Consider the following 9,418-nt stretch of genomic DNA (forward strand, 5'->3'; position numbering starts at 1 on the left):
TAAGTCACCATTCAGAAATGCTGTCTTGACATCCATTTGATGCAGCTCCAAATCATAATGAGCTACAAGTGCCATGACAATTCTGAAAGAATCTTTGGATGACACAGGCGAGAAGGTCTCCTTATAATCGATTCCTTCTCTTTGTGTAAAACCTTTTGCTACAAGTCTTGCTTTGAACCTTTCGACGTTCCCTTTGGAATCATATTTGGTTTTGTAGACCCACTTGCAGCCTACCCTTTTGGCTCCATCAGGAACTTCTACTAAGTCCCAAACATCATTCGAGCTCATAGATTTCAATTCGTCTTTCATGGCTACCAACCATTTGGACGAGTCTTCACTTTTAGTGGCTTCTTTATATGAGGTCGGATCTTGTGCCTTTCCTATGTCATTTTCATCCTCACACATGAAAGTGACATAATCGCTAGAGATGGCCTTTTTCTTTTCCCGTTGTGATCTTCTCGTAGGCTCATTAGTATGTGCATTTTCTCTTGCCCGAGAAGGTTGAGGATTAACATTGGGTTGAGGATCATCATTTGGCTGAGGATCCTCACCATGCTGAGGATATTCATTATGCTGAGGCTCCTCGTCGGATTGAGGATCCACTTCAGGTTCAAGATCACCAGTAGGTATCTCGTGCATATTAGGCATAGGGATAAAGTTCTGTTGGATAGTCGGGGATGGAACATACACCCGCTTCTCCTCAAGATCAATCGCCCTAACCTCAGTGACTTCATTATCCTCAAAAAACACCGCTTGCCTGGTTTCCACAAACTTGGTGGTATGACCTGGGCAATAAAAGCGATATCCTTTTCCTCTATGAGGATACCCAATGAAAAAACAACTAGCTGTCTTTGGGTCCAATTTCTTAATATGTGGATTGAATACTTTAGCTTCAGACGGGCAGCCCCACACTCGTAAGTAATTCAAGCTCGGTTTCTTTCCCGCCCACATCTCGTAAGGTGTGCTCGGTGCTGACTTAGTTGGAGCAAGATTTAGGATGTGTGCAGCTGTTTTCAATGCCTCCATCCAAAGGCTTACTGGTAAGTTCGCATGACTAAGCATGTTACGTACCATATCCATAAGAGTGCGGTTGCGACGCTTAGCTACGCCATTTTGCTGAGGTTCACCAGGCATTGAATATTGGGCAATTATTCCATTTTCAGCAAGATATTTTGATAACGGTCCTGGAATTTGCCCATAAGGAGCATGCCTGCCATAATATTCTCCCCCGCGGTCAGACCGTACTACTTTGATCTTTAGGTTGAGTTGATTTTCAACCTCGGCTTTATAAATCTTAAATTTGTCCAAAGCTTCGGATCGATCACATATGGGGTAAATGTAGCCATAGCGAGAGAAATCGTCTGTGAAGGTAATGAAAGAATCAAAACCATCCATAGACTTTACGTTAAAAGGTCCGCATATGTCAGTATGAATAAGTTCAAGGACCGATGTGGCTCTTACTGCTCCTTTCTTAATTGTTTTCACATATTTTCCCTTAATACAGTCAATACAATTGCCCGTATCAGAGAAATCTAGTGGATGAAGTATTTCTTCTTTAATCAATCGTTCCATTCTCCCCCTCGAAATGTGGACCAAGCGACGATGCCACAATTTCGAAGAAGGATTGATACTTCTCCCATTATTTTTATGATTGCGTTCATTCATATTCATTTCGCAGAGATTCACACACATAGGATAACCGGAAAGATTTAACATATAAAGTTTGCCTCGTCGGACGGCGAGACCAACATCCTTATTACAATACTTTAAAAAACATTGTTTCTCCCCAAAGGTACAATGAAATCCAAAATCATCTAAACATGAAACTGAAATCAAATTCCTACTCAAAGTAGGCACATAAAGAACGTCCTTGAGCTGAAGTAGGAAACCAGTGTGCAACTTCAAGGTGAGGGAGCCCACGGCTTCAACTTCAGCCTCCTTCCCATTCGCGACATTAAGTCTTCTTGTACCCTTTAGGGCGTGGCTTATATGGAATCCCTGCAAAGAATTCGCGACATGAACAGTCGCACCTGAGTCAATCCACCATGTAGATTCAGAAAAATCAACATATAGAGATTCATCTACAAGAGTGATCTCATCCTTACCCTTTTTATTCAGTCACTTAAGAAAACCTGGACAGTCCGCCTTGAAATGATTTGGCTGCTTGCAAAAATTGCAAAGTCTTTCTCCAGCAGCATTTGTAAGATTAACTGAAGTAGCTGCTGAAGGTGCGGGACGTGAACAACTTGCCTCGTTGCATTGCTTAGGCTTTGGAGGATTCTTTTTGGAATACTGCTTTTTGTTGGGCACATTATTGTTATGAGCATGGTTCTCTTGCTTCCTCTTTGCAGAGTTAACATGGAGAGCTTGATCTTTCTACTCACTCTTCATTCTCTCTTCCTCCTGAACGCAATGTGCAATGAGTTCAGATAGTTTCCATTTGGTTTCAAGAGAGTTATAGTTTATCTTGAATGGATTGAATTGTGAGGGTAGTGACCTAAAAACTAGGAGCACCAGAAGCTCTTCGTTCAAGAAACACTTCATGGTTTTAAGCTTTGCCACGACATTGCTCATACTTAAGATGTGCTCCCTCACATTTCCATGCCCGTCATATTTTGCAAGCAGCTTGTGCAAAAGCTCATCTGCATACACTTTCTTTGAGCCCTTAAATTGTTCTTCCACCGATTTCAAATATTCGGCGGCACTTTCATTGGCAGGAATAGCCCCTTTAATCTCAGTCGAGATGGAGAAGTTCATAATTAGGAGCGCCATTCTGTTTGACCTCTCCCACTTCTCAACTTTAGTATCATAATCTTTATTAAGCTCAGCATACCCAGTGGCACCCTTTGCAGGTTCCACTGGTTTACTTTCCCTCAGTGCGAGGTCAACCTCATGCCATCCGAGGTGCAAAAGCAACGAGTCCTTCCACGATTGGAAGTTATTCCCAGTAAGTGGCTCGATCTCGAGGCCACGAGAACCGGAAGCTGTCATGATTTCGAAATATCATAAGTAAAGGAAAAGAACATCATAGTTAAATTAAATTGCACAAAAATTAACCTACGTTGGTTTGATCAATTTTCATGCAAAAATTAACTCCAAATTATATCACCGTTGGGCAGAAAATAATAAGGAATTAACGGAGTGATTCAAAAAAATGTAAAACAACGTTGGTCTGTATTACAAAAATGATCACATTAATCTCATGTGTAATATAAATTTTCCAACATTAATAATTCACCATTTATTGATATTTCCATGGGATGAACATAAATGTGCCATAAAATGACACAAACATTAATTCATAAAAGTTTTCTAAATAAAATTTCTCGTTGGTTCCATTTCATTCAGAAAACTAAACCATAATTTTCAGAATCATTTTTCTGGCAATTTTCTATTTATAACAGTGCAAGAATATTTTGGGAATAATCATAATACGGAAATACACTGAATAAATAGAAAACGCACATAAACTTCAATTTTAGCCCAAAACCGACGGCAGCTCTTTAAATTCTAGCCCAGCGAACAAAAGACATTAAATAAAAAACCTTTTCGGCGGGCTAAGGCAACTTGGGCCGAAACCAAGCCGCAAAAACGACCCGTTAATCGGCCGAAGGCCCGTCTGGAGCAGCGCGTCAGGCTCGCCCGTTGGATCGAGCCAACGGCTCGGATCGCTCCTCAGTGGAGGAAAAAACTGCCAGGTCAAACCCTAGCCTTATCCCCATTTCCATCCCGATTCACTCGCTCCCGAGAGAGAGCTCGACTGCGGCGGCGACGGCGAGGCGTGCCCGCACATAAGACACGGCGGCGCATGGCACACCGGGCATGGCGACGCGGCAGCATCGCTCGCCGGAGCAGCGTGCACAAGGACTTTGTCCCGCGCGCTCCTCCGTCGAGCGTAGCTCCGGTGACGCGGCGACGCACTTGTTGGGCATTTCGCCAGCGGCTGCCGGCGCAAGCTTTTGGCGGCGGCGACATCCGAGGCGCGGAGGCCAGGCCATGCGCGCGTGCGTGAGAGCGGCAGCGGCGGCTGCTGCTTCATTCCGCGCGCCATCCCGAAGGGCGGCGGCGTCCCGGCCATGGCGTGCGCGCACGGCGGCGGCCGTGCGGACCCCGAAGGCCGGCATCATCTTGGTGAGCCCCAAAACCTCTTCTTTTGTTGAACTTCATTCATTTTGGGCTAAGATTTGGGATTTGACTTTTCTAGGGTTTCGGTTAGGGGATTTCTAGAGTTGGGTTCGGCTGAATTGGCAAAAGTAGCTTCTTTAATCTCGCCAATTCATCTTGCTCAGAAACTAAACAGTGCTAATTAACAATCTTGATGCGGAAACGTGGCAAATCAAACTAGCAGAACATGATTTATCATAATCATTGGATGATTAGCACTAACCCATAGCCAATTAGACTTTGACCGAAACACATAACCCTAGAGATCAAACATCGACTTCAACAGAGGGCAATCTAACCTTATTCATGAACCATTAGACTTAAACCTTAATCATCAGTACGTAATCAGGATCATCAAACTTAAGCAGATCATCTTAGGGATCTAATCTAGGCTTAACCATGCTCAAGATACCATTGTTAGACTTATAATCCCGTAGGATCTACTTAACAGATCGTAAGCCAGGCATTAGATCACCTAATAGCACATATCAGAGAGATGGATTAGGTTCTTACCACCAATGGAAGCAACCATTGGTGTCGACGGTGCGAAGTCCCGTGCCTGCTCGATGCAGGCTTGATGCAGGCTCGGTGAAGTTGCTCGTTGCAGGTAGCGGCGTCCCTCCGGGCGCCACCGGCACTGCCCTGGGACAGGGGCAGAGCTTGGAGATGATCTTCCCGTCGTGCAGCGCTCCCCCAGATCGGTTAGGGTTTAGGGATGTGGGGAGCAGGAGTAAACCGTACGAGAACTGGTCTAGCGTAGGTGCCGGCTGCTCCCCCATCTTTTTATGTGCGCTGGCGACAGGGGACCAAAACCATAGTTGGTTAGGGTGCCCCCGATCAGGGCGCGTAAGTTGAGATCGAGGGGTACGAACGTTGGTTCGTGGCCTCCCTGTTTCTCTCTTTAACGTAACTTTATTTCTGGTCTTTTATTTTCGTTTTGGCCCATTGGGCCTCTAGATCAATACCAACACCTTGTTCTGTGGTACTGTTGTGCTGGAGTTCCTTTCCGGGATCTTTCACATGAGTGTAATGTGTCTGAGTGATATCCTGATATCGTTTGGCATGGTTTCCCAGTATAGCCTAGTAAATTTCTTTGTCCGCAACAAAAGGCACAACAAGAAGATGTGCGTCCTTAGTTCCTTCAACTGCAAGGACTTTCTTGACCATCGTTGGTGCATGAAGTCATGCTCCTCATCTTTAAGAATTACAGAGTTGGTTCTTGGATATGTAAAATGTTGTTGGGAGGAACACATAGTAGATGTTGCCAGTTACAGGAGGTTCAGTGATCAGAGGGGTCAATGGACTATTCAGCATAAAGGATGCGACCAAGATCAGGAATGGGGGCTAAACAGGTCGTTTGATGAGAGTGTCCTTCTCTGGCACATTGCAACGGAGTTGTGCTTCTACCAAAAGGCCGACACATCAGCTTGTCATGTAAAGGCCACGGGATGCAGAGAAATTTCCAACTACATGATATACATACTGTTCGTCAAGCCTGAGATGCTATTGCCTGGCACGAGACGGAATCTGTTCAAGAATGCCAATGCTGAACTGGAGAAAATCCTCAAGGACGACAAGCCATCGCTAATGGCGATTCTCAAGGGAAATAAGCCACTCCTCAAGTTCCTCAAGGGAAAAGGGCCATCACCTGAGGAGGCTGAAAGAAGACTTGTGGACAAAATAATCGTCAAGTTGCGGCGCACAGAATGCAGAGAGGATCTAGGATGCACGGAACCGCCACCAGATTGAGAGAGGCATCCGACTGCTCGGGAAGGTTCCATTCACAAGACCTGGCAGCTTTTTAAGTCAATGCTTCACATATACTTTTTGCCTGATGCAAAGAAATATCCAGCTGCACAGGAACGTTTTATCCATGATGCCTGGAAGATTTCTGAAATGTTGTTGTGTTTGGGTGATGAGAAGATGTGGGAGGTGATCGAAGGTGTGTGGGTGGAGATACTCTGCTTCTCGGCCAGTAGGTGCCGAGGGTACCTACACGCCAAGAGTTTGGGCACCGGCGGGGAGCTGCTCACACATATCTGGCTCCTGCTGTCGCACATGGGGATGGAGACCCTGCAGGAAAGGGTACAGAGGAGGGACCTTTCTAGTGGAGGAAGAAACACCGGCGCCACTCCGCCGTCTTCCCAGATCAGCACCTCCACTGTGGAGGACATGGTTTGACTGTTGGTGCTTATGAAGACCATTTCTCCCGCGCTCTCAACCTTAGTTGTCGCTTATTTGCTTATCCATACAGGACTTTGTATTGTTTGTGTATCTTGATGTGTTGTTTATCGGCGTGCTTCTCTACCATTGTTGTTCTTCAGTTAAATAAAAGCTATTCTAAGCCTGTATGTTTCTTATTACGGTGGCTACCAGTCTGCCACCGTGTTTGTAAGACTGGGATCGTGACAGTCATTTGAATGCTTGATTAGCCTGTTAATGTAATGTATCACTGCAACCCAAATACCAGAATTGTAGTGCTGTTTTCCTTGCTAATGTCGATGATTGTCCCGTCGATTACTGCCCAAAACAAGTGATGTTGTTTCTTCTTTAATTTATACGATTTCTGCTGCAGTGTTACTCGACTCAGTATACAGAGTGTTCGATGATGCCAAGGTTAACCATGTGAATATCAGATAGATGGAATGGGATGGAAGAGCTTGGCCGACAACAGGCTTCATATACTGGAGATTTCATACGATGAAGCTGCTGTGGATGCATCTATCTCTCGGCCCCAAGAAATGTACCAGCTGAATCATCTGAGAAACTTGTACATAGAAATAACCCTGTCTATCAGTCTATATCTGTTTTGCTGATGTGCAGTTCGATTCCTTCGTTTCTTGATCTAAAGCTGCTCTTTTTGCTCAGAGCTTAATGCACTATAGTAATAATGAGGACGTGTGTAGCACAGTCGGTTGTCCCACGTTGAATTCAGTGGTAAATGATGGATGTCATGGCTCAACAAGATTAAGATCAACATCATCTTTAAAAAAAGATCTACAGGACATATTGTGGCTGCAATGCAAAGAGTATATTTATAGTAGGAAAAAGTATCAACAACAACTAAAACCTTTTTTTCCCTGAAAGAACAACAACTACTCTGCTGCTCCTGCTGCTGCTATCTGACAGGAACCATTCTCAGATTTTCAATCATACTCATTGCTTATTTGACATCAGGTGGAATATTTGTCTTGATTGCTTATTGTGATGTGTTGATTATGTGTGTGCTTCTATAGTGTTGGTGTTCTTTTGTCGAATAAAAGTCTGCAGGTGTTGCAATGTGTTGTTAATGTGCAAGAATGGATTTGATGTGACAGTTATTTGAACATTTGATTGCCATGTTGATGTGTCTTACGGATACACATCTCGATATGCAAAGGTAAAATCACCAGTGCTGCTTTCTTTATTTTGATTTATATGAGTTACTGTTGCAATGTTACTCCATCCGTCTGAAAACAGAGCGTTCAGTGATGCCAAGTTTGGGGATTCTATCCATTCAGCTACTTGTGCCTAGCTTGTGCACCCAACTGTTGGCCATCACCTGCTAAGCATGATTTCTTTTTCTTCTTCTGTAAATCGATATAGATGCATAATGGCTGGCGACTTGCAGGCTAGCGTATGATGTGTGCTGAAGTGTAAATTTCCACTCACGGATGGCTGGATCTGTTCCTGGCTCGAATCACTGCTCGTGTTGCTTCCTGCTCGTGTTGCTTCCTTGCAAAGGAACAATTGTACGTGCTAGCCTTTTTCCTCTTTTCATTTTGGGTGTAGCCATCGGCTTTATTCATTCATTTGTAAGGTTCTCTGGAATACAAATAGTATCAGATTTGCATACATGTCGCCCCTCATCCAGACCAAATTGGGTTTCTGATGCTTTTGCCAAGTCGTATGGGGTCGAGCTTATTTGATGGCTTCTTGAAGAAACTTAATAGGTTGTTATTGAGCAGTAACATACTGCACCTTCATTTCAGCAAACACCTGTCAACCTGCGAGTTCTCCTCTGCTCCTGCATCTTCGTCTTTGATTGCTTTGGTAGCTACAGTTGTGGGCTGGCGCGTTTCTGAAATGCTACAGTGCTTAGTTGCGTAGTGGCATACGCTTTGTGGGGTAGTTTTGGGCTCGTCCTACTAACTCTACTACTGAACATGACTTGTTCTGGTGTCCTCTGGAGCTTATGGTGTTTCCCAAAGTATATTTGCTTCCAGGGTTTTAGTCCGCCTGGTTACTATGATGTATACCTCAAAATACTTATGTAAAAGTTTAATGCCATTTTTGAATTAAGGTGATGTTTAGATCAAACTATACTATTCGCTGGCAAATTTAATGAACTTTGGACCGATACATTAGCCCTGTTTTGTTTGTTTCTTCATTTTTAATTTGCCAAAGTTTGATGCTTTCGATCAGGTTATGATTGGGAGAGATGCAATCGCCACTGTCGACACATTCTTTCATCAAGCATTTTATCTCTGAGATTAATGTCAGTTCTCAGTACCAGCGTGTCACTACCCATCCAGTACGGAGCCATGCTTGTCAGTCTTGGATCGGGCCACCACATGGTACAAGTAAGATCAATGTAGATGGTGTTGTGGAAAGTTACGGAGATAGAGGTGCAGTCGCTGCGGTATACCGGGATCACCTGGGAAATTAGTTTGGGCTCGTCGTTGATCACCTTCATGGGCATCACAGACGTGCCCACTTTAGAAGCTCTTGCATGTCATGAAGCTTTTAGCTTTGTTGAACGATCTGAACATCTCTCGGGTCCTAGGGACTGTTTGGATGTTGCCCGTGATAACCTTGCCAATTCGTGGGCCAGCCAAAAAATTGGCGAACCTTTTGCCCGCCCGTGAATGGCCAAGAGTTGGCGTGAAATTGAACTGTGAGAGTGCATGCAGTCGGGGGTGAGCCAAATAATTAGCACCAATCCAAACTGGTGTCCTGGGAGTGGTCAACGCCAATTTTTTGGCTGGGCAACTTTTGGCTCAAATCCATGTCCTTTGTGCCCTAGTGTCTCCGGATTGTGCATCAGCAGTAAGAAACATTGTAGCTCATGGTGGCAGGCGGCATGGTGCAATTATAAAAGAGATTCGAGTTAGCTCACTAGAGTTTGAAAGCATGACTAGAAACTTTGAGGCTGATAGCTAGCTAAATTTTCTCTGTCATCAGGCCTAGGAAGGCATGTGTGCTTTCGAGTGAATTCTGGTTTTTACCCTTTATTTTGACGTTTTTGACACTAATTACCCCATTTAGCAGGATT

This window comes from Triticum urartu, chromosome 7, assembly GCF_003073215.2.
Source record: "Triticum urartu cultivar G1812 chromosome 7, Tu2.1, whole genome shotgun sequence".
NCBI lineage: Eukaryota > Viridiplantae > Streptophyta > Magnoliopsida > Poales > Poaceae > Triticum > Triticum urartu.